This window comes from Rattus norvegicus, chromosome 3 (assembly GCF_036323735.1).
Source record: "Rattus norvegicus strain BN/NHsdMcwi chromosome 3, GRCr8, whole genome shotgun sequence".
Classification (NCBI taxonomy): Eukaryota; Metazoa; Chordata; class Mammalia; order Rodentia; family Muridae; genus Rattus; species Rattus norvegicus.
In genome coordinates this window covers 99,220,138-99,248,114 of record NC_086021.1, presented here as the reverse complement: position 1 = coordinate 99,248,114, position 27,977 = coordinate 99,220,138, and the positions used below count along the sequence as shown (strand labels likewise).

Below are 27,977 nucleotides of genomic sequence, written 5' to 3'. Positions count from 1 at the left end.
TGATTACCCCCAACCTCGAAGCCACAGCCCCCGACTGTCTGGCCCACCCTGTACCGGTCTCCCTTGACTTGCTCCCTTGCAGAAAAGTCAGCAATTTCAGAACAACCAGGATGCAGCTGCTCTCAGGGAGGAGTCAGTGTGGAAGTCCATAGTCCCTGAGTGTGGAAGGTCTCATCCACACCCACAGTGAGGAAAGAGAAATAAACTGGAGTAAGGTTTGTAATGGGCCCTGGTATGTGTGCAGTGCTGATAAATGATATCCTTGCTAACATCTACCAGGTAGGTCCTGTTCAGGTTCATTCTCTCAGCAAGTGTTTATTGAGCACCTATAATTTATGCAATGCGACACCGTGCTGGCTGGTTTTATGTCAACTTGACACGAGCTAGACTCATTAGTGAGGAGGGAATCTCAGTTGAGAAAATGCTTCCATAAGGTCAGGCTGTAGGCAGGAAGATCAGGTGTAAGGTATTTTGTTAATTAAGGACGGATGAAGGAGGACCCATCCCCAGGGGTGACATCCCCGGGTTGGTGGTCCTGGGTTCTGAAAGAAAGCAGGTTGGGAGGAGCAAGCCAGGAAGCAGCACTCCTCCAAGGCCTCTGCATGAGTTCTGCCTCCAGGTTCCTGCTCTGTTTGAGTTCCTGTTCTGGTTCTTTAAATGGCGGACTGCGGTATGGAAACTTAAGCTAAGTAAACCCTTCCCTTCCCAAGTTGCTTTGGTTTCATTGCATCCATGGTGACCCTCACTGAGACAGCCATGTGGTCGCTTGCCTGATCACTCCTTCCCCTTGTGCAAGACTTTGATCAAATGCAGTCTTAGCACCAACCTTCAAGGCTAGGCGTGAAACGCAGTTGCTAGAATGCTTGCCTGACATGCATGAAGCCCAGGGTTCGAGCCTTAGGAATAGATAAAACAGGTGCAGTGCTGCATATCTGAAATCCCAGCACTTGGGAGGTGGAGGCAGGAAACAAGAAGTTAAAGGTCTTCCGCAGTTACGTAACAAATTCAAGACCAGCCTGGGATACATAAGACCCCCATCTTAAGAAGTAAAAGCAAAGAAATAAGCAGATACATGAAATAAAGGGAAGGTTCTGGATTTCACTCCACAGCCAAGCTATAAGAAGATAGCCATCCATCAGGGAGCAGTGGCTGCAGGAGTAGGCATCCAGGGTGCTGGTTCCTCCTCTCCTACCTGAGGGGCTCTGAAGAGCAGGGCCAGGATCTGTGACAGCCCAGGGGCCTGGAGCAGGGTGGCCTCTTTTCCCCTGCTGTCAGCCCCTCCTTCTGCAGTAACCCAGCCTGGACCCCTTGCATGTGCTTCCCCTGAGGTCCCCATTTCCTTTCACCCCAGCCCCTCCCTTCTCCCCACAGCCTGACTCCTATTTCTGTTCACTTTAGCACTAATGGGCTCTGCACATCTCTGCGATGAAGGCGTGAAGTGATGCCCACCCGAAGGCCTAGACAAAGGAGCCTCTACTGGGAAATGGGTTGACAGCTTCGATCTTCCACAGGGGTCACTGGGCAGAGGATGTTAGTGGATTCTCTGGCCTGCAGGTGGCTCAGACTCATCCAGGACAGGTTGGTCTGGGAAGCTGGGAAGTCAAAGAGAGAGGTAGCCATGGCAACCTTTCCTGAGGCATCAGGGCCAAGGCAGGCTCCAAATTAACTTCTGTTGCTTTTGAAGATTGCCCTGGGGTCCCCCCACTCACCCTCTGAGCCCTCTGGAGCCTGTGCATAATGTCCTTAACAGACATAAAGCGTGGGAGGGGAGGGGGTACCTCTGCATTCCCTGAGAGCTGGAAGTCTGTCTATAAGCTTCACGGTGCCACTTCTGCTTGTGGTGGGAGATGTTGCCAGTTCCCACATGGCCCGTGTTTGACTTTCGTGTGTGTGTGTGTGTGTGTGTGTGTGTGTGTGTGTGTGTGTGTGTGAGAGAGAGAGAGAGAGAGAGAGAGAGAGAGAGAGCGCATGTAGATGTCAGAGGATACCCTGGTATCCATTGTTGCCTTCCACCTTGCTTGAACGGGGTTTCTCTTGTTTGCTGCAGAGCACTCCAGACTAGCTAACCCTGAGGATCTCCTCTCTCTTCTCCTGTGCCATTGTGGGGTTCTGGGATTGCATCCGTCTTTACAGGGGTTCTGGGAATTGGAACTTCAGTCCTCACGTTTACATGGCAAGAGCTCTAGGGGTGACACTGAGCAGCTCTCGAGTTTCCTCATCCCCTGCTGCTCTTTTCATATGGAGTCTCATGATACGCACAGGTTGGCCTCAGACCACCGACTCCAGACTCAAGATCCTCAGTCTTAGGAGTGCTGGGATTATAGGCACGAACCATTGTGACCAGCTTTAATCACATACACTTTGTGTCTTTTTATTTTTAAAACATTTTATATTTTTTCTTTGAGAATGTCATCTATGAAATTATTGTTATAAATTATTATTTCTTCATGTATTATGATCATATTCACCCTCCACTTCTTTCTCCAACCTCTGAATCTTTCAACCCCACTATGCCCACCTTCCAACTTCAGGTTCTCTTTTTATGTAGTTTAAGATCCTACCATGCCCAGTTAGAGCTGGCGGTATGGGTGTGGTTGTAGGATCACTGGAGCATGGGCAACCTACCAGCCACAACTCCAGGGAAAAATTGTTATCCCTCCCCCAGCAGCCGTCAATGGCCAATAGCTCCTCAGGGGCGGGGCCTCTTAAGCCCCTCCCTGACCATTCTGAAACTTGTGCGGGTAACCAAAACTGCTGTAAGTTTAGGCGTGCAACAGTGATGTCCTATCCAGAGGACAGCAAGTCACAACGTTCTTCCCCACCAACCGGCTCTTCTGCGTCTCCTTCAGCAACATTCTGAGCCTTCGAGTTGGGGGCCATTCCAATCGTTCTTTTTAGGTCTCAGTCCCGTATTCTCAGCACTTTGGCCAATCACGAGTCTCTGCATTAACCGTGCTCACTTTATGTATTTTAACCAGTTATGAGAAAGATTCCATGGCCTCTACCAGAAGGTTGCAGGGCTCATGGTGCAGAAAACATCAAAGTCCCCATTTTCTCAAGCCTGAGTCCTGCCTCTGAGGTTCCCCTGCTCCCAGCAGCTGAGCCTCTGGGGGCCTCTATAACTCCTATTAATCCAGGCAGGTGTATAAGCTCAGGGTGCCACATGCGCGGGTAAGTCATGAGCCTCCCCTCTCTCCCTGCTGTGCCCATTGCCTCTGGTCTCTAGGACATGGCAAAGCTAAAAACGATCCCTCATTCTCTGTAGAACTCAATTGTCTGTTTCACTGCCAAGCCAGCTTTGCTGGAATTCCAGGCACCAATTAGAGCCAGCTTGCTTAGGCCAGTTAAAATGTACAGGTGTGACAGTGTTGGCATCAACAGGCTGGAATTATTACGGCAGATATTTTCATGAAATATTTATAAGAGATTCTAGGCACTTTAGCCGTTCATAGACAAGCTTCCTTCATCAGCAGAGAAGAGCCAGCCAGGGAGAGGACAGAGAGGTGGCAGAGGCCAGCAGGGTACAGAAGAGGGGGTGGGTCTGAGAAGCCCATGAGAAGGACGGGGAGACAGAATCTCTCAAAGCTCTTGGGAATGGACAGAACCTGTCACCTGCTAAATGAGATAAGCTAGGGGGTGGGTGTTCTGCGAGGGGCCTTTGTGGGTTTCAGATATGGGCATTTTAGACAAGACTGCCATATATGTGATGTGTGAGCCGAAGCCGGTGTGTTGATTGACTCATCTTGGTATTGGGTTCTCATGTATTTAAACATGAAGATGGCCGTCATCAGATCCACCTCCCAGGGAACAGAAGGGGCAAGAGCTTTGAAAGGGCTCAACATTTGCTAAAAGGAGGGTTCTCACAAAAGGGTCCTGGTCCCCAAAGCTGAGCACACAGGCTAGAGTGGGGGCCAGCCTTTCCTGTGATCTCAGCACCTGGCACTGCCTGGTCCCCCATGAACACTGGTCTTATGTTTGCTGTTTCCTGTTCTTCATGGGCTGGAGCAGGTTCAGGCTGGAAGTGATGTGGGAAGGCAGTGCATAGGGTCAAAGGCACAGGAAAGACAGAAAGCACAGCAGACGGGGTTCCAGCATGGAGCAGCCACAGCCCAGTTGAGTGAACTCTAGCTTCGACCAGCTCTGAATTGAGCTTCTCCAAACCAGACTTGTCAGGTTCATGCAGAGGATATGTCAAGACCCTGCCTCCTTGTGACACAGAAAGTCCTCTGTCCTGAGGGGCACCCTCCATGAGGCACCTTCCCTTGCAGGGTGTCCTATAGCCGCTCTTGATAGCTTTGTGGTACAGGGCTGGGCTCCCTGATGCAGTGATGGGTCTGGGTCTTCACAGCTCCCTGTGCCTCTGCCCTTCTCACTCTGACTCTGGTCTGGTCCAGATCTGGCCACTGGGACGGCAACCAATCAGGTGTGACTAGAACTTGAGAAAGCACGTGGGGATTTCCCTGTTCTTGCTCCTCTGCTTTTGTCTTGAAACATGCCCAGGCTACCTTGTCAGAACTTCAGAGCCTGTGGAGAAGAGTAAAGGCATCCTTGATCAGACTACAGCCAACATCAGGTGAGTCAGACACCACCCTCTCCAACACACACACACACACACACACACACACACACACACACACACACACACCACATACACCACACCACAAGGAACCACCCAGAGACTGTTGGAATCTGATGGAGATTGGTTTGTTACACAGCAGTAGCCGACTGATGTAGTGTTTATGTTCACCTTACAGTCTCCCTGAATGGCATGTTCTCTGTGCCTCAGTGTTCCCATCTGAAAATGTAGCTGTTGTACCACAGGGCTGTAGAGAAGTTAGAAATGGCAGTGGCTATAAAGTGCACAGGAGAAATGGCCCCTGTAACACAATTTGTAGCTACTTATTTATGGCAGCCGATGGTCAGATCCTGCCCCAAAGCCTCTGTTGATGGCCCTCAGCTTACAGGTTTAGGCCCATGGCAGGGACACAAACGGAACCAAGAGGCTATTGGCTGTGACCGGTCCAGACTTCATGTATGCTGGGACTTGGGGAGCAAATCAAGACTTCGGTTGCACAGCAATAAACTCCTGCTCCAAGATACCTGGCCGAGCCCCCCCAACAAGTCCATATCCGCACTCCTATCTAAGAGGCTTACAGGGATTCGGAGAAGGGGGTAGGGTTGACCCTCATTGCCCCATTTTACAGATGATGACTCCAAGGCCCAGAGAGTTACTCTGATCTGCAGGAGTGAGATCACCAGAGGCTGCTGACCCCGTCCTTCAGTACCTTCCCCTCCTCCACAGCCAGCCAGATGTGAGCAGGTGAGTTCCTGCTTTTATGAACCTATTCATTCTGTTGCTCCCCACTTCTCCTCTGCAGGCCAAGTCAATGAACTCTGAACTTTTACCTTCTCAGAAGCCACTTGTAGTTTGCAAAGGAGGCTGGAAGGATACTGTGGCTTTAAGAAGGTCCAAAACACAACTTCCAAAGCGAAGTGGTCTGGGAGATACTTTGGCTGGTGAAGTGCTTTCTGTGAATGCCTGAGGACCTGAGATTGGATCCCCAGCACCCATGTAAATATCCAGGTGTGGTGGCATGATTGTGGCATGAATCCCAGCACCTAGAAGGAACACAGGAAGATCTACTACTGGCGCCTAGCTGATGCTACCTGGCCATCTCCAGGCCAATGAGATACTCTTTCTGAGTAAACAAGGTAGTTATCAATTGAGGAAGAAACAGAATCAACACTGGCTTTTTAGCCTCCACACATGTACACACACACACACACACACACACACACATACACACACACTCTCACACTCACACACACACACCCCAAAACCAAAACCATAGTGCGACATTATTAAAGAACATTGTGGAAAAGAGCTGCTCTGGAAACAGCTTTCATCTGGCTGGCTCCCTTCACAGCAGGCAGACTAATAATAGATGTTATAATAACGGATTATTCTGCCGCCTGTCTGTCCCCTTGCTGTCCCCTGGTAGGTCCCTACGCTGTAGCAGCACATTCATTCATGGTGTGTGTCTTGGCGCTCTCAGGCAGCCACGGAAAACACTATTACTACAAAGACCAGATTGTTTCTTTCTTGCTCTGTGGTCTGACAACTACAAACTGGATTGCTGGCCTCGGGCTCTGGGCTCCCAGCCTGAGGGTGGTGGAGGGTACAGATGTTCCCAAGGGGCCCAGGGTTCAGAGGAGCTCAGCCAGGGACACGTGTGCCCTGCTCCCTTGCAGAGAAGACTCTGCGAGGAGTTTTTCCTTGTGCTAACTGCAGTCTGTGTAGGTCTGAGTTTTTATTTCTGAGATGTCTCTTCACAGTGGTGACATAGGAACCTTGAGGGAAGCTAGCCAATTTCCAGACCCTTCCCTATTCCTCCCACAATGTTTGCATGAGGGGTGGGGACAGTGGTGGTCAGGGAGGAGGGAAGAGGGAAAGTGTGGTGTCTGGAAAAGCATGCAGGCTCACAGACAGGGCTAAAGTCACAGGTTCCACACTGGCTGTTTGCTTTGGGTCTTGACCTTCACTTACTCATCTGTCTTCTCCCTGGATCTTCATAACTGACCCGAGACAGTGGAATTACCATCATGGCTCCAGCTTTCAAGCTGAGGATGCAAGCTCAGAATAGTACGAAGGAGAGACAAGGCTCTTCATCCCACCTCTGGGCAGCCCATAACGTCAGAGTCAGTCCACAGTGCTGGTGGACTCTGATGATTCGAGAGCAGATACACGATTCGGCAGACACTGCTGGTGTGGGACTGGGGTACAGCTGAGTCACTCCAGGGCACTTGGACTTACCTCTAAGGGTTCCACCTGCACCCTCAACTCCTCTCCTCTGCCTTTGATCTAGTCCTGCTGACAGGAGGAGCAATGTCCTTCTGGGTACTGCTCTCAACAGCCCTGTGGTTTCTGTGCCCATTTCCAAGACTAGGTTGTCTGCAGAGTAGGAACCCTCTCCTTGCCAGGAGAACCAGACTGGACAAGGTGAGCCTTAAGGAGCTCTAGGTGGGCAGTTCTCAGTGTGGTCTTGTCTGGGAGAGGAAAGAGGTTAGATGAAGGAGAGAAGACACAGACTGGGAAGCTGAGGAGACAGTGGGGGTGAGGTAATGACCCCGATGCTCAAGTCTGAGCCTACAGAAGAATGGTCTGAGTGGAGATGGTGCCTTGAGTTTCCCTCATGTGGCAGGGAGACCCTGAAGACCCAGGCTGGTGGGCAGGAGAGAAAGACTGGAAGGCCAGCTTTGTTCCCTTGTGAATGTCACAGTGGTAACGAGGGGCCTTGGGTTCAAGAGGGGAAGCCAGGATAGTGGGGCTGGAATCCCCCTATTCTGTCCTGTCATCAGCTTTAGGTGGCTCCTGCTGGCTGTCTCAGGACACAGCAGGATGCTAAAACTCACCAGCCAGTGCACAAGTCTCAGACCCTCACCTCCCAGCCTCCCAGTCAGGAATAAGTACTGTTTATCCATCCCGCCCTTCCACCCATCAAGGGCAAAACATTTGGTGTTTTGAAATGGTCTGTTTGCCTTTCCGCTTCTGGAGGTCCACACAGATGTGGGCTTCAGCAACCAGGCCCTGAACCTTAGCACCAAGCCTCCTGGCTGGAGGCCACAGCTCCAGGGACTTGAGAGCCCAACCTATCATGGCAGGGAAAGCAAGGCAGCTCTTAGACCCTCGACCCTGCCCCACAGGATGAATTTGCTTCTCTTAGCAGCATGAGGAAGCTGGGAATCTCAGACTCCTGTCCTTATGGTCAGGAACAGAGACTGCAGCAGATACCTCCTGTCATAAGAGGCAGGAAGTCTGCTTGGGGTGCTGGGCTCCAGGCAAGCAGGAGCCTGGACAGGATCCCCTGTGCAGTGTCTCTGTTGAAAGATGTGCAAAATTTAGTCATCAGATATTTTTGGAGGAATCCTAGGTGGCAGGGACTCTCTGAGGTGTGGTGTGCATGACAGGAACCAGCATCTGCCTGCCCCTCTGAGCTTCTACCTGGTTGAGGAGAGAACACAGGCACCACACGCTGGCCTGTAGACTGAGACAAACATCTCATCCAGCTTCCTTTGTTTATGGAAGAGGAAATCAACAGAGGGAAAGGATTGGCCCAGGGTCTCATGACATGTGCCTGCACTGGGTACTTGCCCTTGTTAGTGGGGCTCCATTGCCAAAGGGGACTCTTGGAAGTCAATGTGTGTGGGGACACTTTTATGTCAGGCAGTGGTGGGTGCTCACAGTGTGCAGTCAGCCCCTGTCCAGTATGGGGGTGGGGCTTCTTTCCCCTAAACCTGGAAAGGCTGCTGGCCTTGGCCCTGGCAAAGAGGCCCAGTGGGTCCTGAAGACGTTGGAGATCAGAGTGGGTAAAAATTGTCTTTTGGGACCCTTTATTGGGAGAGAGAGGCAGACATTGGGAGTCACTTAACTGGGCTGTCGCTGAGCGGTCATCTTTCTCTGTCCAGTTCCAAAGAAGTGACCCCAGGAGCCTATCTGTAGCAGTTATAAAAGGCCATTAAGAGTATTTCTTCTAGGATTGGATTTTTACAGCACACAGTTCCTGTGGCTGTGTTCCTCTAGCTAACTCACATGTTTTGCAAAAAGGAAAAGTAAAAAAGAAAAAAAGGCTAAAACCCCTTGCAATCACTATCATAAGTCTTGGGTGTCCTTATTGAGAGGCTGGCTTCCTGGCTCACTGGAATCTGTGGAAGTGTGGGAAAACTTGAAGTAATTAGGTGACCAGGGAGGCTCGGTCTTCCCTGAGGGGCATCCTCCATATTTCGTAGAGCCCTGTTCTGATGGCTTCTACCCAGGGGAGGAGGAGCATGTGTCGGGAGGCTGAGGGAGAGAGGGACCAAAAGGAAAAACAGATGTTTCTATGATGGGGGTGGGTTACTGCTCACACCCCAGCTGGGCTCTGGAGTCCTTGGCCAGGTTGCCTCACAGCGAGTTCCCACGCCCCATCATGCGTGCCTGTGAGCTCCCAAGAGTATGCACTGGGGACTCACAGTCAGTCAGTTTGCTGCAGAAGGACATGGGCAAATCTAAAGGGGAGGGGAATTGTTAATAGGCTCAGAGTGAGCATAAAACAGAAACTAACAGAGATCTGGGGAGAGGACCTAGGCTCCAAGAAAGGGAAAAGAGATGGTTGAGCATCTGTGAGCGAAGTGGTAGATCTCAAGGCCCAGACTTAAGAAGTGAGCACAGAGAGGCTTAGCAACTTGACCAAAGCAACGCAGCAGACCGGAAGCAGACCCTTCACGCCTGTAGGTGGGGCTCATTGGTTCTGGGGAAGATATACTGAGTCTTTCCGGGGACCATGCCAGGCCATATATACTGCAGCTTACATTTGCTCACGGGATGGCAAAAGGGAAGAGCACACACCATTGTGACATTAGGTAAGAGCAGCAACAGAGACTTTCCCCATTTGCTATTCTCACTCGTTCTCTATGGGATTTGTGGTACCAGAAAAAAAAAATGTGCCAAGGTGAGAGAAAAGATTATGGGAGGGACAACCACAGGAGGATGGCCTTTCTGTGTGGAGGTAGGGAAGTGGCTGGAAGGGACCTATGAAGACCTTCCTATATTTGAGCCTGATGTTGGAAGAAAGAGACAATTACAGGGCATTAACTGAGAAAGGCAGTCCATGTACAGGAATGTAGGGGCAAAGAGGGGAAGACCTTGGCAACTGCAGTGCTCAACAGAAAATCACAGACGTGAGACAAGGCCATGGGAGGCTGGCAGATGTTGGCTGGGAGGGCTCAAGGCCTGAGTGTGGAGGGAAGTATGAGAACAAGGTAGGTGTCCTAGAAATACCCCTTCCGGTGCACTAGGGCTGATGGAGGTAGGACGTCATGGGAGGCTTTGCCGTGGCTGTGATGGGGGAAAAGACACAAGATCTGACCCAATGTCCTGAGCACAGGGGCAGAGGTCAGAGGGAAGAGTAGACGTGGACATTTCCGAGGACGTGGCTTTGTAAGCCTTGTGGCTGAGAGGAGAGAGGAAGGTAGGTCCTGACTGCCTCTGAGTTCCAACTTGAGGAGCAGCCAGGTGGCAAGAAGTGCTCCCTGGAGGACACCTAGGCCTGAGAGTTCTAGAACCCTTCTGATGGCACAGTTCACCATTGCTGATCACAGCATCTTTATTTAAAAACAGACAAACAAAAACAAATTCATGAAGTGATTCAGCAGAAGAGGGCTCTAGATCAGATGTGTAGCCCCAGCTGAGTTGCTGCCCAACTCGATTATTTGTGCTGTAGTTTCCTTTTCTGGAGATGGAAACTTCCACAAGCAGAGCTGACATGAAATTATGAATTATGCGCTTATTTCAGGTGAACCTCAGAACAATCGAAACGGGGATTTCCATGCATTAGGTGTGCTTGGTACATTCTCAGTTTACAATGCCTTCCATTGACCCTGACTTCAGACGGGCTTCCCATTTGTAAGTAGCAGAGCGTCCAGACTCATGAAGACTTTGGAGAAATACAGGGAACTCTAAAGGTCCCCTCTGTGATCAGGGCTATGGACAAGTGTCCCAGGGGCTTCAACTGAGTCTGTGAGAAGGAACCCCAGAAGGGATGACCCACCACCACTACCACCATGGAAGTCAGGAATGAAGTTCACTTGGATATCTGGAAGGACCACTAATTGGCCAGATGGGCCACCAAGACTCGGAGATGAGAAATGGTTCTCCAGAGCCACATGGCATTCTGTCTGCCTGCCTCCACTCAGTGTCACCTCCTGGGGGTGGGGAGGGTGGGGCACTTGCTGTGTTTCTAGGCTCCACCTGCTGGAAGTTGGCTTTATACTTCATTTAAATAATTAAGCTTTAAACTACCCAAACCAGATCATTAGCCTCCCAAGGTTTCACAGCAAGATTACTATCTGAAACGCAAGCAAATTAGCTACCTTCTGACATCTCTGACTTCCCTCTCCCCACCAGGGCAGGCATCCTGTTCGATGGTAGAGCTCTAGGCCATGAGAGGTTGTAACCACAGCTGGGGCAGGGGAGGATCCTGGGGAGTTGGGAATACCAAGGGATGAGGGATGAGGGATGAGGAATGGGGAAGGGGGATGGTGTTATTGCTATCTGTACCATTGTGAAGGGTTTGCCCTTCACCAGGGCTTGCTTTGCAGTGTCAGGCCATCTGAGTCTCTGTGGCTTTGTGGGACATGCCACTGCCCTATGATATGTGCGCCAACTGACAGCGCCATGGACCCTGAGAGGATCTTTGAAGGTCTGTGAACCTTCCTCATGCCGTTGTCTAGGAAGTTTCTAATTGTTCTGGAAGCAAACCCTCCAGATCACTATATTTCGTTTCTAATGGTCAGAGGAAGAAAAAAAATTTTTTTTCCATTAAAAAAAATCTTGTGTATAGGTGTTTTTCTGGCACATGCATGCCATACCCCAAAAGAGACCAGAAGAGAGCCTGGGATCCCCTGGGACTGGAGGTAAGAAAAAAGAAGGAAAGAAAAAGAAAAGAAAAGAAAAGAAAAGAAAAGAAAAGAAAAGAAAAGAAAAGAGAAAGCCAGCTATCACATAAGTGCCGGGTTTCGAACCTTGGTTTGTCTAGAAGAGCAGTGAGTGATCTTAACCTCCAATCCATCTCTCCAGCCTGAGATTAGATCCTTTTGTATTTCCTTTGTTGTGAATGCATACAAAGCAATGCGCCTAAAGTCTGTGGATTGTGTAAAGAAATAAAACGGGGTGGGGAAGGCTCACTGGCCGAGTATTTACCTTGTATGCATGAAGACCTGATCTTCATCCCCAGGATGTACAGCAAAAGCTGGGTGTGGTGGCAGGGGCTTGGACTGCAGTGCTAGGAAGTGGAGATGGGCGATCCCTAAGACTTTCTGGCTAGACAGTCTAGCATCTGAGTAAGATGCCCTACATGTGGGGTTGGGGATTTAGCTCAGTGGTAGAGCGCTTGCCTAGAAAGTGCAAGGCCCTGGGTTCGGTCCCCAGCTCCGAAAAAAAGAAAAAAGAAAAAGAAAAAAAAAGAAAAAAAAAGATGCCCTACATGTGTATTGGGTGCCCATGGAGGCCAGAAGGTGGTGGAGGAGTCCCTAGAGCTGAAGTATGGGCTGTGGTGAGCTACCCAGCATAGGTGCTGGAAACTTAACTCTGTTCTCCTGGGAGAGCAAGCAAGAGCCCTTAGCGGCTGAGCCATCTTTTCTAGCCCTTGTATTGATTTCTTTACAATTCTCCCCCGTATCTCTTCCAAAACAACGACGCTCAGACTCATTTGCTTCTGAACCCTTCCCTGTGGCTCTGCCCTGCAAATACAGCTCCTTCAGGGGAAACAGCCAAGCCTGTGACTTGTTTCCAGCCTTCTTTCATCGTGAGGATGTATATATATATATATATATATATATATATATATATATATATACATACATACATATATGTGTGTGTATGTATATGTATATATACATATGTGTGTGTATGTATGTATGTATGTATGTATGTATGTATGTATGTATATCACCTGGCCTCTGTGCATTCACACTGTTTTCAGGCTTTGCTGTCTGAGCAAGAGTTCCCTAAGGAAAATAACAGATGGTGAGACTCTCAGATCACAGGGCTTATTAGATCACAAACCCAGTTTTACCTGATAAACCTAAACAATGAGGCCTTAAGTCCCCCAACTCCAGCTTGCTATTTATCCCTTAAGGCTTAAAAAACAAAGGCCCTACTAATAGTCAAACTGCTTTCCCCCACAATGTTGTCGCCTATGTACATAACCCTGGCATAGCATGAGAGCTGGATAGTGTCCCCTTCCTCCCAACAGCATTGCTCTGTTTAGGAGTCTTCCTTTTTGCCACTGTGGTGTGCCAAGGATCAGCAGTGATGTTGTCACCTTGCATGTGTTCATGTGGACTAGTGAGACCAAGCACTTCGTCCACGTTTCTTGGCCCACAGGGCCGTTTCTATAGTGGGGCAAGTCAACTGGTTGCTAGTCTGCCAAGTTGTTTGGTGGTTTTTAAAATTGGTGAATCTATACCTTTCCTGGGCATATACCCAAAGGATGCTCCAACATACAACAAAGACACATACTCCTCTATGTTCATAGCAGCCTTATTTATAATAGCCAGAAGCTGGAAAGAACCCAGATGCCCTTCAATAGAGGAATGGATTCAAAAAATGTGGTACGTCTACACAATGGAGTACTACTTGGCTATCAAAAACAATGACTTCATGAAATTCATAGGCAAACGGAGGGAACTGGAAAATATCATCCTGAGTGAGGTTACACAATCACAGAAAAACACACTTGGTATGCACTCATTGATAAGTGGATATTAGCTAAAAAGCTCAAATTACCCAAGATGCAATTCACAGACCACAAGAAGCTCAAGAAGAAAGATGACCAAAATGTGGATGCTCCCACTCCTTAAAAGGGGAAAAAATATCCATAGGAGGGGATATGGAAGCAAAGTTTAGAGCAGCAATTCAAGGAACGGCCATTCAGAGACTGCCCCACATGTGGCCCATATATATATATACAGCCACCAAAACTAGATAAGATTGATGAAGCTAGAAAATGCATGCTGAAAGGGACCAGCTATAGATCTCTCCTGAGAGACACATCCAGATCATGTCCAATACAGAGGTCAATGCTAGCAGCAAACCACCGAACCGAGAATAAGACCCCCTTTGGGGGGGAATTAGAGGAAGGAGTGAAAGAGTTGAAGAAGCTTGCAACCCCATAAAAGCAACAATGCCAACCAACCAGAGCTTCCAGGGACTAAACCACTCCCGAAAGACTATACATAGACTGACCCAGAGCTCCAATTGCATATGTAGCAGAGAATAGCCATGTTGGGGCACCAGGGGAAGGGGAAGCCCTTGGCCCTGCCAAGGTTGGACCCCCAGCGCAGGGTGGCAATAAGGGGGATGTATATGGGGAATACCCGTATGGGGGAGGGGGAGGGGAGAGACTGGGGGCTTATGGACAGGAAACCAGGAAGGGGAATAACATTTGAAATGTAAGTAAAGAAATATATCTAATAAAAAATATAAAAAAATTTGTTGAATCATACCATTTTGTTGTTGTTGTTTCTCAAAAGTATGTTCTAGAAATCAATTGTCCACAGTTCTATGAATTGCGAATATCTTCTCACACTTTGTGGATACTTTTATTGCATTTTTTCAAAGCATCCATGGCTCCAGGGAAGTCTGAAAACTCTCCCTTTATATTGTATTATGGGCTCATTTAATTTATATTATAGGTTGTGTAAACAGGAGGCCTGTGGGCCAGAAACCTCAAACTTTCATTAAGTGTATTAGAGCACATGGTGCCAGAAATCCAGGGTGTGTCATACGCAGGCTGCAGATGTGGCTCGGTTGGCTCAGATGCATACAAAGCAGTGCGCGCCTAAAGTCTGCATCTGAGAGGACTGAGTAAGATGTCCTACATGTGCATCGGGCGCCCATGGAGGCCAGAAGGTGGTGGAGGAGTCCCTAGAGCTGAAGTACGGGCTGTGGTGAGCTACCACCATAGGTGCTGGAAACTTAACTCAGTCTCTCAGGAGAAACGACAACAAAATGGTATGATTCAACAGATTTAAGGTTGGAAACAGACCTTACCTCAGAAAAAGTGTTATGTTCAACGTCAAAATGCTTAGCTTCTCTTCAAGTTTCAGACTTCCTGGTCCAGAAGCCCTTAGGTGTGTTCTTTGTCATGTCAGACACCCAGTGTCTGAGTCTTTTCTTGTTGCTGTGATAGAATATCCCAATAAAAGCACCAAGAGAGAAAGCATGTATTTTAGCTCATAGTTTAAGGTGTGGTCTGTCATGCCAGGGAAATTAAGGCAGCAGATGCTTGGAAGGGGGTCATGGCCCAACACAACTGGGAAGGAGAGAGGACTACAAGCTGCTCCTCAGCTCCTTTTTCTCCACCTATCCTGTCCAGTGTCCCCAGCCAAGAGGAAATGGGCCTGCCCAGGGTCAAGATGGGGCTTCCCACACCAATCCACACGGTCAAGATACTGTGCCACAGGCATGCCCTGGTGATTTAATGACTTGTCACATTAACCGTTAACACTAACCATCACACCCAGGGCCCAATGCCACCTTGGGCTGTAGTGTGGGTTTCCTTCCACCACCCTGGTTCAGTTGTCCAAAGTATCCAGTCACTGATCATACCGCCTGTGTTTGCTCCCATCATGACTATTGCAAGAGACAGGAAAGCCAATGACTTGTGCTGTTCACGGGAAGAGTCCATTGTATGACTCATGTGTGCACCAACAGCCAGGACTTCGGAGGACACCGACTTTATAGCTTTTGCAAATGCTGGACAGAAACAACATACAAGATTCATCTTGGCTCACAGTTTCAGAGGCCTTAGTCCCTTGTTTCTTGGCTCCATGAACTGAGGCAGAACATCATGGGAATTGGAGCATGTGAGGGGAGACATTTCACCTTATGGGGGTCAAACAGAAGAGAAAGGAGAAAGGGTCTACACTTTCAGAGGCATGCTTTCAGGGACCAACTTCCTCCAGGTAGATCTCACCTAATGTTTTTACAACTTCCCAAAACTGCACTACCTAATGGAATCAAAATTTAGCACTCGAGTCTGGGGAGGGGAGCAATTCGCATTCCAACCACAATGTCAAGTGAATGTCTTTAACTTAGCCCATTTTTAGCACATGTCTCCAGAGACAGTGCTGGCTTTTGAACGTTAAGGGCTCAGTATCACAAGGCTGTCTTCCCCAGATCCAGGTTCCAGTAGCAAACCCCTGGCTGTGCGCAGTGCTTCTGGTCCAATGGCTTTACTTGAAGTCATCACGTGACTCTGAGTTCAATTAATTTGCTAGAGTGGCTCAAACCGGAGAATCACTTTGTTGCATGTAATAATTAAAAAAACAATCCATGCTATCGAGGGCTACTCTCCGGCCACGGTGGTTTCCCTGCCCCCATGGCTATCCACATGTGGTGGTCCGCCCAATTTCCCACGGTTCACTTGCCACTGAACTGCTGTTCCCAGTCATCCATCCTCCGGGGCTAGCTGCTGTCAAACCTCTCAGCACTCCCAGATTTCCCTGACTAGCTGGAGGTGTACTCTCGCCAACCCACGCTCTGCAACCCACGCTCTGCTTCGGTTACCTTCCCTGTGGAGCTTAGTCGAGTAGCCCCGAAATGGGAAACACTAGACAATCTTAGTTAAGAATCAACAGCTAACACAACCGCTGGAAATGGAATCTATCATCCTGAACTCAACTATTCTATGTTAGAAATCTTCTGGTGGCAGATTCTGTTGGATTCCACCACCAGATCTAACAGTCCCCATTTACATTTTGCCTACTTTGCTCTCCTCTTCCAAAAGGAAGAGCCCTCCTCCTGCACTCCCTCTTCCTCTCTTGGACCCGGAAGACCCGCCTCCTCACCCAGTGATTGGCTTCATGTCCATCTTTATTATCCAATCAATTAGGGGAAAATTCTGTTACATCACTTTACCTGTGCTTACTGGTATAGTGCAGATGTGTTTTACAAACTACGGAGGAAGAAACTGTTGGAAAGGACACACAGGGCACAGTGAAGGAGAAGGGCATGAAGCCCTCACGCACACACCTTCTCAGTGCCGCTATGTATTAATCAGTCCCACCTTCTATCCCAGGATGTTTTTATTATAGAAGTTGCACTACACTGGCAAGATGGACCACTAATTCCATTTCTAGCCCCCCTTTTCTGGAAAAGTCCCAAGCTTTCAAACATGGCTCTGTCCTACTGAAACTATACAGAAACTCACCAGGAGCCATTCCCTAGAGCAAGAAGCTCTTCTATCATCCAGGGAACTCGAGAGGACTAGAGCCCTGTGTCCAGAGCTGGAAGTGAAGACCTAACATCAGAACAAAAGATGCTCCCAGCACCGAGGTTGTATAGGAAATGACAACAGTCTCAGGAGCCCTGTGCTGGAACCAGGAGCCAAAAACAAATCCATATTTCTCATTGGATTACAATATCCCGGTTATGAGTGTGTGGTCCTGCAGATGCTCACGGCAGGACCACATAGAGAGCCGATTTCATCTTAGCTTCTGACCTGAAGACCAAGGTCTGGGAGACTTAACTCTTTAAAGAGGACAGAGAGAAAAAGTCCCAGGAAGGACATGGCCTTATCATCTAACCAGCCCAGTGGTGAGCATTTTGAGGATGGTTGTGAGCTTTGGACCATCTTCAGAGTGTGCGGGTCTCCTTGATCTGCGGGGGGCGGGGAAAGAGGGGAGAATGGTTACCAGGCATATTTGGTTTCCTGTTTAATGCAGGGACAATTTGATTTGCATCTCATTTACATCTATTTGTAGGCTGAATCTTGAAGGGCCAAATTCAGAGATAAAATAAAATCATGCAATCTGTGCTAGCTGGTTCATACGGTTCGTATGTCTTGACAGGCCTTGAAGCTCAGTGAGGCTCAGACTGCCTCCTGGAAGGGCTGGATTTTTCATGCAGCTGGTTTCCTGACCACCTACTATGAGACAGCTGCTGTAATAGGAACTGTACAACAAGGTTAGGATCTCAGCACTAACTCAAGCCTGTGTAGGGTAGCAGCCAAGTCTTTATTCCTTAAGGTCAGGAGTGGAAACGAGTCATGCCATGAGGTGGAATACCTTTGTGCTTGGCACTGTGGCCTTGGAGCCCAGCTCTGGCTTTACCACCTGGGTGTTCTTGGACAAGCTAGTCATTACGCATGGGACTTCAGTCTCTCTGTTTAAGGATGAGGATAATAACAGGCTCATGTCTAAAGCTCATGTGGAGATGAACACGCAGCTGTGTGGTCACGCGCTGGGCCCAGGGTTCCCCAAACCAGGAAGCAGAGAGAGCTAGGTATAAGGCCGGCATAATGTTCTCATCTCTCGTCAACTAATTGTCACCCACTGAAGTGTGCCATTAGCCAATTCTACAGCCTCGCCTGTCCACTTCCACCCCAACCCAGCAGGGACGTACAGGCAGCTGGGGTCTGGGATTGCTCAGGTGTCCACATCATGGCGATTACATGTAGGAAGGCACAGAGCTTGAGATGCTATCTCTTGCTATCACTATTGTTTGTCCTCGTGTGAAAAATGATAGGTGCCTCTCAGTACTTTGCAGTCTTTTCTTCCTGTCCCATCCGCCAGAGGTGAAGATAGAAATACTCCTGTTCCCACAAGTACCGAGTGTGCAAGACCAGGACCCTCAGAAATGTGTCCTGCAGAGACCTGCAGCAGTAACTTTGGAATTGTCCTGACAAGCCTAGAAACTAGTCACAACAAGAACTCTCTGGGCCTGAGGAGGTGGCTCAGTCAGTAAGGTACGTTCTTAACAAACAGGAGGGCTTGAGTTCGGTCCTCGTCACCCATGTGACAAAGTTTAGTGTAGTGGCAGACACTGGTAATCTGTAATCCCAGAGATGGCAAGATGTGAAAGAGAGACTGACTGGTGGATCCCTAGAGCTCGCTGGCCAGTGAACCTATCTTACTTGGTGGATTTCCAAGTCAACGAGAGACACTGTGTTTCCAGAATTCCTTCCCTAGGGAGATGTAAACAGCATCTGTCCCTTCCTTATAAGGTCCAGACGGCAAACTGAAGTACCCTCCCACCCAAGCTCACCCTGGGAACCAATGAGATTATTTAGAGATTATTCTCTGTTTAACGGCAGAGAACGGGTGAGGGGCTCCTTACAGGATCATGGGAAACCCCAAAGCAGCCACACTGGAAAGTCCTCACCCAGCATAGCTCTGCAATAACCACATCGATGAAGTCTCCTCTGTTAACCTCCACAGTTAGCATGCTCCAGCGCCTCCTGAGACCGGAGCCCCGTGTCTAGCGGAGAACGTCGTATCAGTGGCTGGGTTAGGGTCCAACAACCAGTCCCCACGCCCAGCTTCTGTGAGGGAATGTTAACAGTCAACAAACCCTGTGGCAATGGACTCTAGCAGGCAGACACCGCTGATCTGATGAAAATGGTGTTTTCTCCCAGAGGACCATGCTCTACAGAACCCTGTCTCAACAACAAGTAGAAGGCAGCTGAGGAAGAACACCGGAGACTCTTCAGTGACCTTCACACACACCTGCAGCACACACACACACACACACACACACACACACACACACACACACCTTTCTACCCCTTTCATCTCTGCCCCCAAGTTTAATTTATCCACTCTGGTTGTGTTGGTTTTGATCCTCTGAACACAACTGACAGGCAGTCCATTCAACATGGAACCCAGCTTTCTTGGGAGAGGGCAGTGGGAGAGGAGCAGGCTCCAGAGGATGCCTTGCCTAGGTTGGAATTGAACTTCTGGCACTCACTAGCTGTGTGACCCAGAGGGCAACCCACCTTCCCAGGGTTATCTCCCTGCTATAAAATGCCTGCCAGGCATGCCCGTGCATGAAATGGGTCCCCTTGAGACCCACATCTGGCTTGGAAGAAGACACATTACCACTTGCTCTTCTTAGGATACGCTGTGTGTGAGAAGCATAGGCTTGACTTGCCTCACACACATCTGGCTCCCTCCACTAGGTTGCCCTGGAAACCTGGCCTTCTCCTTGAACCTCAGTCTCAGCAGCCACAGAAGCCAGTGGTGTGAAGCAGCTATGGCCATTCCTTTCTCTACTCTGGGCTTCCTCTGAGCTCTCTGCTTCTGCTCTTATCCATGGCCCTCACCTGGAATGTCTCTTTCTGGCGTGCCTCTTGCAATGGCACACTTGTGCTTCCTCTCTTTCTTTGGGGTGTCCCCTCCCCAGGAGATTGAAGCTCTCAGGAGGCAGTCGCAATGCTTGTCTCCCATCTCCTTCCTCAGAGATCTTGGGTCTGTACATAGGGCCCCGAGGACTACCCACTGCGTTCTCTCAGATGATATTTAAAGTTCTCTTCTGGCTCTGCCTCCACTGGGTTCACCCAAAGGCACCATGAAGAGGCTGTTGTACGATAGATACAGCTGTGTTCGACATGCACTACATGGGCTCCCGATTCTGACCTTGGTGTGGGTTGACCAAAGCCATCAGCTTCAGTGAAACTGACTGTGTGCATGTGTGTATTATTTGCCTTCAAGAGAAAAAAAATGTCAACATCGACAATGAAAACTATGCAATTGTTTACTTTACCCCAGGGTTTAGGGCAGGAAGGCAAAGATCTGGAGCCATTAGCACTGGGACAGGTGTGAAGAGGGCTATGTGGAGGGAAAGCATGGAGGGGCTTATCAGTATAGTCCCCCCTGACAGCAGTTCTTGGCTCTGCATTCTAGGCAGCAAGGGGCTCATTCATCTCTCAGCTGGAGCTGCTACTAATGAGAATTATTCATTATTGAACAGCTAACGCACCTTTGCAGTTGACACATCCAAAAAAGAAAGAAGAAAAGAAATAAAAGGAAACCCCCCAAAAAACAAAAAACTGCACCAAAAGGATCCAGAGTTAAAGGTCGCCCTGTGTCCCAGTTCCCCTTCTGGGAGGCAGCCAGGGCTATAGTCCTCTGTGTGTTCCTCCAGACACAGTGTGTTTACGCTGGAAGAAAAATATTTATGCTCTATGTTTGTGTGTTTAAATCCATGTATTTCCTTCGGTCGTATGCAATGGTGGCAGCCTGTGCCTGCTGTTCTGCCCCGGTGCTTCTTTGCTTTGGGCTGTGGGTTGGAGGTGGGAACTTACTAATTTGCAGAGCATCATGGTTACCCATTATAAAAGAGCTCTTGCTTTATTTAGCTAGTCCTCCCTCAAATGGACACACAGGTTATTCCTTTTTTCAGAGGCAGTCTTCTATAAATCCTCATCCTCTGTGGCCCGCTACCAGCAGAGCCTGTTTGAAGGGGCCAATGATGTTGTTACCTGGCAGGCCCTGCAGCTGTCGCCCACACGGCTCCCCTGATGCACCATCTGCTCCAGCCCCAGCTCCAGCTCATTTTTCTGCAAGTTTCTTGTCTCTCCTTCCTGTTACGGGGACTTCCAGGGGTCACTTTTCACTGTCCTCTGTACCCCCAAATCTAGCACATCCTTTTGAGCTCTACAACAGCTCCCTGCACACATGCTGGTCCTCCTTTCCTAATAGCACTTCCTGGGTCAGAGGCTTCACAAGGGCTCAGACCACTGCAATAGCTCTCTTTCACGTAATGGAACACCAGACAAGATCTATTCAGGAAAGGAATCTCACATCCCCATTCCTGCTCTGTCCTGTTTCCATCATGCTATGTCTCTTGGCACTCCATAACCTCCCATCAAGCTTTTATCCCATCTCCTACTGTACCTTCTGCTTAGGGCACCATCCACACTCAGACCCCCTCCCCAATTCCTTTTTCCATGAAGTCCCAAAACTAACGGGCATTTCCCCCAAGAAGGCTGCTCTGACCTACCACCTTAAAGAGGCTATTCACCCATCTTTATACCTTTTCCATGGCTCTAACTCAGTCCACACACCAGGTAGTTAGAGGTCTGCTTTTGTCTCTTCAATGGCCACCCTCTCCACAGGACTAGCACAGTCATCTGGAGGTGTGGGGTCACCCATCACCCTGTGGAGAGTTACCAGTGCTTCTGTAGCTAAGTCTGGGTCTCAGTCATGGCTATAGGCAGGCGGAGGGAAAGAGTAACCAAAGCAGAGTTAGATCTGTTGTCTCAAAGGTGCTGGCTTGGATGAGGCACACACTTCTGCTCAGCTCCCATTGTTAAGAGTCTCAGGCTGAAAAGTGTGGTTTATCTGGTCAGTCATGTCCACACTGATAACTGTACTTTCTGGGGGAAGGCATATGTGGAATCCAGTGGATGTGGAGGAATCTTCTGTTGTGGACTTTGTGGAGGAGCAGGTAACCTACGGCTTGGACAGTGACTCAAGAACCCCAGGCTATCATAATTCAGGCTCGCTGTGAATCATTCTGTGGCTGATTCTCTGCTGCCAGGTACTAAGTGGACAATCCTTGGGCTCCCAAATCTCGGTCTCCCTTTTCTCTGTGGGGCTGGGCCTTCTCTCAGATCTCTTTTGTCTTTTATACTGGGCTGGTGATAATCAGGCCCAGAGTTGAGCACTGGAGCTCAGTTAAGAGTCACATCAACAAGTAAAGTCCCAGTGCCTCCTGGGAGCTGTGAAGACAGACAAACTTTCCAGTATGTGAGAAACACCTTTGAAGATGCAGAAAGATGCCTTTAAGAAAAAAGTATTGTCATCCTGTGACTGTCACAGGCATCCCCACGTTCCTGCCAATACTGGAGTCACCCAATAGGTGTCACTGTGTGCTCTTGAAAGTAATAAAAGTGTGTGTGTGTGTGTGTGTGTGTGTGTGTGTGTGTGTGTGTGTGTGTATTAAATGCTATCTAAAGTTAACTTGGACTTTTATAACAAAAGGGATAAAATCTCATTTGTATTAAAATGAATGACAGCTAATATTTACCCAGCACTTTCAGAGTAGAGGTCACAAGCTGAATTCCCAACACTTCAGGAACCTCACGGTCAGATGGGGAAACTGAGGCTCTAAGACTTGGCTGAGGCCACACAGTTAATACACAGCACAGGCAGGATCTAGCCTCATCGTATCTGGAAACTTCTTCATAACCAAACCACCAGAGTAAGCCGTAGAGGGGGGACTCTTCTACTGTTGTCTCCCACAAACAACATTCTGGGCTTATTTATATCTGTCCCCATTGGGAATGGAAGCACAGAAGACAAAGAACTTCTTGGGGTTCACTCATGTTGGTCTCGTGCACCTATGGAGAACAGAAACCATCCTCACCCTGGAAGGACAGCTGTCTCACAATGGTGGGCAACGTCCATACTGCTGGTATGGACCACTGCCCACCATTGTCCTCAGTGGGAAAAACCAGTCTCTTCCCCTCCCCCCACCTACACCTTGGCTGTGGCCACCTCCTCTCCCTTCCCAGGGAGGATCCCACTTCCTCATCCCTGACCCTTTCCACTCTTCCCATCACCAGCCTCTGTCAGCCTGATCTTTCCATTCACCAGTAGAGCCCATAAGAGATCCAGTGTCTGCAGGGTCAAGCTGCTGCTTGCCAAAGGACCTGACTTTGCCTTCCTGGTCTCTGGCTCATTGCCCCAGCCCCAAGACCTCAGGTGCTCTTCCAGAAAGAGCACCTCAAAGAAAGCAGGAGGCAGGGGAAAGCCTGTGGGTAAAGAAACACGGGGGCTTCTGCCTTCTCTCTGCCTCTTTGGAAAGCCACATGGCTCTAAAGAGCTGGGGAGATGGCTCGGTCAGCAAGTGTTCATCTTGTCAGTGTAAGGACTGGGTCCAATCCTAGGACCCACATTTTAAAAACATGCCAGGGGCTGGAAAGGTGACTCAGCCGTTTACGACACTCCCTGTTCCTGGCACTTATGCCAAGCAGTTCCCAGCCACATGTAACTCCAGCTTCAGGGCACCTGCCCTCTTCTGAGCCTCGTGGTACCTGCACATACATGGTTTACACACATACACAAAACTAAAAATAAAATAACTTTTTAAAAAATGTGTCTAGGAAGGTAGAAACAGATCCCCAGGGCTTGCTCTCCCTGTCCAGCCTAGCTCACGTGGTGAGTCTCAGGCCAGTGAACAGACTGCCTTAAAAAAAAAAAAAAGACCTTAGAAATGGAAATGACACCCAAGATTATTCACACACACACACACACACACACACACACACACACACACACACACACCCCACACACACACCCACACACACACACTCAGAGTGGCCGTGTGTGTGTGTGTGTGTGTGTGTGTGTGTGCTACGATAGGGTGGGACCCTCCCTGCCCTTGAACTTGCAAGGCTGCCAAAATTCGGAGTCTGAGAAATGTCTTTTCTCGTCTCTTCCAGGGTATCACTTTTCTTAGAGCAAAAGATTGCTTCAGCCCCTTCTTCCTTCTCACTCAGGCCTGGTTCATCACCATAGCCAGTCACATGGAGCAAGAACTTTCTCAGCCCAGCCGCACTGTGGTTCCCATGGCAACCATTGTGGCAGGTCAGATAGTCCCTCTCCTCCCCCAGCCCTAACCCCAGAGGGACCTGACCTGACTCCCTGAGCATGATAGACAGCTGAGAGGCTTCTCTGCAGCTTAGGAGCTGGGGACTCCATTTGTCACCCTGGCTAGCTCTGTGCCCACACTGAAAAAGTCTCCTAGAGACATAGTATCTATCATCCCAAGATGAGTACCGACACTGCTCCTGGATGAGGCTGCCCCACTTGGAGCAGGTCACTGCCCACCTCTGGACTGGAAGGTGCTGAGAACTCAAGGACAGAAAGAAAACAGTCAAGGGTCACAGGGTCATGCCAGACCCAGGTCTCCAAATCCCAAGGTTGCCAGGACCAGATGGGAAGTGGGAAGTAGAGAAGTGGCAGGGGCAGAGGTCACAGGGTAGCTGAAGGGCATCCTGCCTGCAGCCTGGTGGACGTGAAGGCTGGGAGAGCAGGACTTTGTCACTAAGACCCTGTGCTTAGTCTTCCCCATCCCCACCCCTTACCTACTCACAGCATGCGGCCTGAGCCTGCTGATTCCAGCAAGGATGCTTCCAGGAGACTGAGGAGGGGCCTGACATTACCAATCACCTCTGGGGGATGTGGGGGTGGCTTGGGCAGCAGCATGGGCTGACACTGCCATCTGTCCCTCCCTTCATAGCAGTGCCCAGCAGGGCTCTGACTCAACCTTAGTTGCTCTCAGTCATCTTTGGAGCTGAGTCAGTGGTTGGTTGGGTGATGAGCCCTCTCACCCTGGAAGTGGGGCATGAAAAAGAGGGGGGAGAGAGGGAGGAAAGGAAGGAGGAAGGGCAGGAGGGATAAAGAAAGAGACAGACAGACAAAGAGACTGAGAGAGACAGAGACAGAGAGAGTATGTTCCTGGGGGCTGTGTGAGAGGGACCCGGCTGCTCTGATATCTCTGAGCTACATGATCCTTGGCAGTTGCCTCTGTTCCTGAGGGCGGGGATGGGCTGTTCTGCTAGGGAGAGCTCGTGTGGAGCACCTGGCTTGAGTACCTTAGGAGGCTCAGAAGACGTAGCTCTCCTCTGCACTAGCACATGCAGAAGTAGGAGTGAAAAGGGAGTGTCTGGATGCAGGGGTGGGGGTGGAGGGAGACACTGGCTCACCAGCACTCTGCTTTGTCTCCGGTCGGTATCTCTCTTTGACTCTGAATCCCTCTGTGTATCTCTCTCTTCCTATGGTCTTCTGTCCCTCAGAGCAGCAGTTTGCATCTCTCAAAAAGGCCAGAGGACCAGGAGTTGCTTGTACAGGCGGCATGAAAAAGACCAGCTGGGGAGGGGAGTTCCTTCAACGGGCCCATGCCCTTTGCTGTCCTCCCTACAGGACCCCCATCTTTGGGTCTGACCAGGCTGCATCCTCACAGTCTAATGGCATCTTAACTCAGATTTACAAGCCAACTTTCCCACCTCTGCAACGCTAAAGGCATCAGAGAGAGCTAGCTCCTTCTGCAAGGTGTAGCCAGTGCTGATCAGCATGACCCGTGTGGACCTCCTAAGCTACAGGTATCACAAGGCTCACACCCTTTGGGTACTGTTGCAGAACCAAGTGGAATGGCTTGAGTCTAGTTGGGGCCGCTGCTGTGCTCATCCTTCTTGTTGCAGAGGCTTCATCCCCCTTCCTGACCTCAGGCGAGCAGCTCCAGTGAAAGCCAGGCAGGCTCCCCCCCCCCACACCCCCACCTCTGGACACCTGGCTTTTAACAGAGGGACTGCCTCCTGCATGGTGCTGGTGGTGGTCTGTTGGAAGGGCCCTGCCTGACCTTCATCAGAGCACCCGCATGTTCCTTCCCTTGCCCCACTCACCCCTCCAGTCCTGTTACCAGGCCAGATGATGACAGGGCTTACATTGATTTTTCTCACCCACACCGGCCCCCACCGTGGGAAGCCTGTGTCACGGGAAAAAGAGCCAGATGTGAAAGCGATGGGCCCTTCTGATGTGTTCAGTTGGAGGGGATGTTTGATCTCCCAGCTTAACAAGCACAGCCATTTTTCTTAAGAGAGCCAAAAAAGAAAGGTGGGTGGGAAGGATGGAGACAAAGAACTCAAGAGCAATGAGATAAAATGTGGGGAGCAGGGGGGGAGGGGAAGGAGAGAGAGAGAGAGAGAGAGAGAGAGAGAGAGAGAGAGAGAGAGAGAGAGAGAACGCGCTGCTAGGGCTAGCAAAGCAGATCTCCCTCCAGAGTTACCTCAGCCTTACCTCCAGCCTTGCCTCTGTAGCCTACAGACACCTCAGCAGCTCTGAGCTGTCTCACCCTCCTGATGGAGGTGACAGTTTCATGCTCAGGGTGACAGGGTGACAGGCATCTGCTTAAGGTTTCTGGATTTCTGCCACAGCCGAGACTTCCCCAGCAGGCTGGCATGGGTTTGGGAGGGTCCATGGCACTGTGGAGCCCCTGCCACCCTCCCTCTTGGGGCTGAGCAGCCAAGAAGCCCTGGCTTTTTCTGTTTCCCCCTCCCTTCCCCCTTCCCTCTCCTGCTTTGTCTCCTGGTCTTCCATTGATTTCCTATTTGAGAGCAGTTCCAGCCAGCACCGCTACAGACCCGGCCTCTGAGCCGGGAGAAGGCTGCTCTGAGTCAGAAATCAGCGCTGGTTTTTATTAAAGGCAAAAGAAAAATAATCTGATTTTATGAAAGCAAAACACTGCGTTATAAGCCAAGTGAGTGATCCTCAAGACCGCTAACTGCTAAGATAATATGTTAAATCCTGCATATACACGGACAGCCCCAACCCTCCCCAGTCCCCAGGAGGAGTGTGAATCTGTAGGAGTTGTTCCTTTGCCCCCTCCACCTCCCTCCACCCCTTGCTCTCATTTCTAGGTCACCGTGCCCTCCCCCACCAAGAGCTCCCATGCAGGAAATGCTATGGATTCCTTCCCAGTCCTGAGCCTCTATAATTAATGGAATCACTGGTAGCTGTGGGAGGAAGCCTGGGAAGGAAAGTTGCTGGAGGCAGGCAGGGAGGGGTCTTATCTCTCTAAGATCCAAGCCGAGCCCCCCACACCTTCCACCCCATCCCCTAAGGATGCTTCCTTCAGCTGAAGGTGATGAGTTCCCCTTTTAGCCGCCTGGGGCCAGCAGGGGAAGCCTCTGTCTCTCCGTGCCCCACCACCCTCTGGACCTGTCTTTTTCTATAATTCTCTTCTCATCTAGTCTATTAGTGGCTCCTGCAGGCTCTGCCAGGTTCCGCTGCGTCTCCTCCCCTCGTTTATATTAGAAGAGAAAGTTCTGGTGCGTTTTCCCCTCACCTGAGGACTGAGCACTTCTCTCTTTGAAGATGCTCACAGCCTCTGATGAAACCCAAGAAAGATTTAAATGATAATGAAATGTCTCTGCTGCCAGGAGAGGCGATGGCCCAACATCGCTTCCAGCAGCCTCAGGTAGCAGGGGGGCTTTCCAGCAAAGGGGAGACGGTGCATGGGTGCCTTCAGTGCTTTTGCTGGCCCGCTCACAGCATGCCTCCTGTATGATCCTGCTTTGACTGGATTGGTGCAGTTGCCTCCTGACTGTGCTACCAAAGGTCCTTCAGCACCTTACTCAGAATAGACAAGAGAGCAAGGATCTTACCTCCTATGCTGCAAGCTATCGAAAAAAGCAAAGCAAAGCCCTCTTCCCCTTCCTGCTAAGTAACAGTCTGTTAACTTGTTCAAGAGAGGTGAACCTGTCCCTATAGGGCAAGGTCCTTGAGTTATCAGGTGCCTTCAAGTCCTCACCCTGTCCATTTTCTACCAAGTGCCCAGGGCAATGTCCCCTTGTTTGCTTCCTGACCTGTGAGGTGGAACAGTGACGGCCACCTCGGAGCTACTGCACAGACTGGAGAAGCCCCTAAGCTCTGAGCATAGTTGTTCAGTAGTGCTGGCTACTCAGTTCCTTCTTAATTTGGGGCGAGAAAGGAAAGATCCAATTGGTTTTATGGAGAACAAAGTGGATGTCAGCCTTGGCTGTTTTACAGTCAGAGGACTCTCAAAATCTACTTTGCTGGGGCTCCTCTCCCAGGCCTCTTGTGGAGGTCAAGGCTCCCTGACAGAGCAGAACAGGAAGGAAGCACAAGAG

The 27,977-nt window shown here is 49.8% G+C and overlaps 2 long non-coding RNA genes across 4 annotated transcripts in view; one reads left to right on the top strand and one right to left on the bottom strand.

Moving 5' to 3' along the window:
* Nucleotides 1-2,350: 2,350 nt before the first annotated feature.
* LOC102546895 (uncharacterized) lies at nucleotides 2,351-26,391 on the bottom strand. 2 transcript variants are annotated; one of them, XR_005502289.2, is made up of 3 exons: nucleotides 26,125-26,361; nucleotides 5,407-5,619; nucleotides 2,351-4,524 (listed from the first exon to the last, which is right to left on the bottom strand). It is a non-coding gene; the product is annotated as an uncharacterized LOC102546895 (long non-coding RNA). The 2 variants fall into 2 exon arrangements; XR_352452.5 differs by lacking the exon at nucleotides 5,407-5,619 and having other exon boundaries at nucleotides 26,125-26,391.
* Nucleotides 23,920-27,977, top strand: part of LOC120101600 (uncharacterized) — a 29,388-nt gene continuing 25,330 nt past the window's right edge. The window contains exons 1-2 of one of the 2 annotated variants that reach the window (XR_010065268.1): nucleotides 23,920-24,170; nucleotides 25,125-25,430. This is a non-coding gene — a long non-coding RNA (uncharacterized LOC120101600). Of the gene's footprint in view, nucleotides 25,431-27,977 lie in introns of both variants that reach the window. The other variant, XR_005502290.2, reaches the window with a different exon arrangement.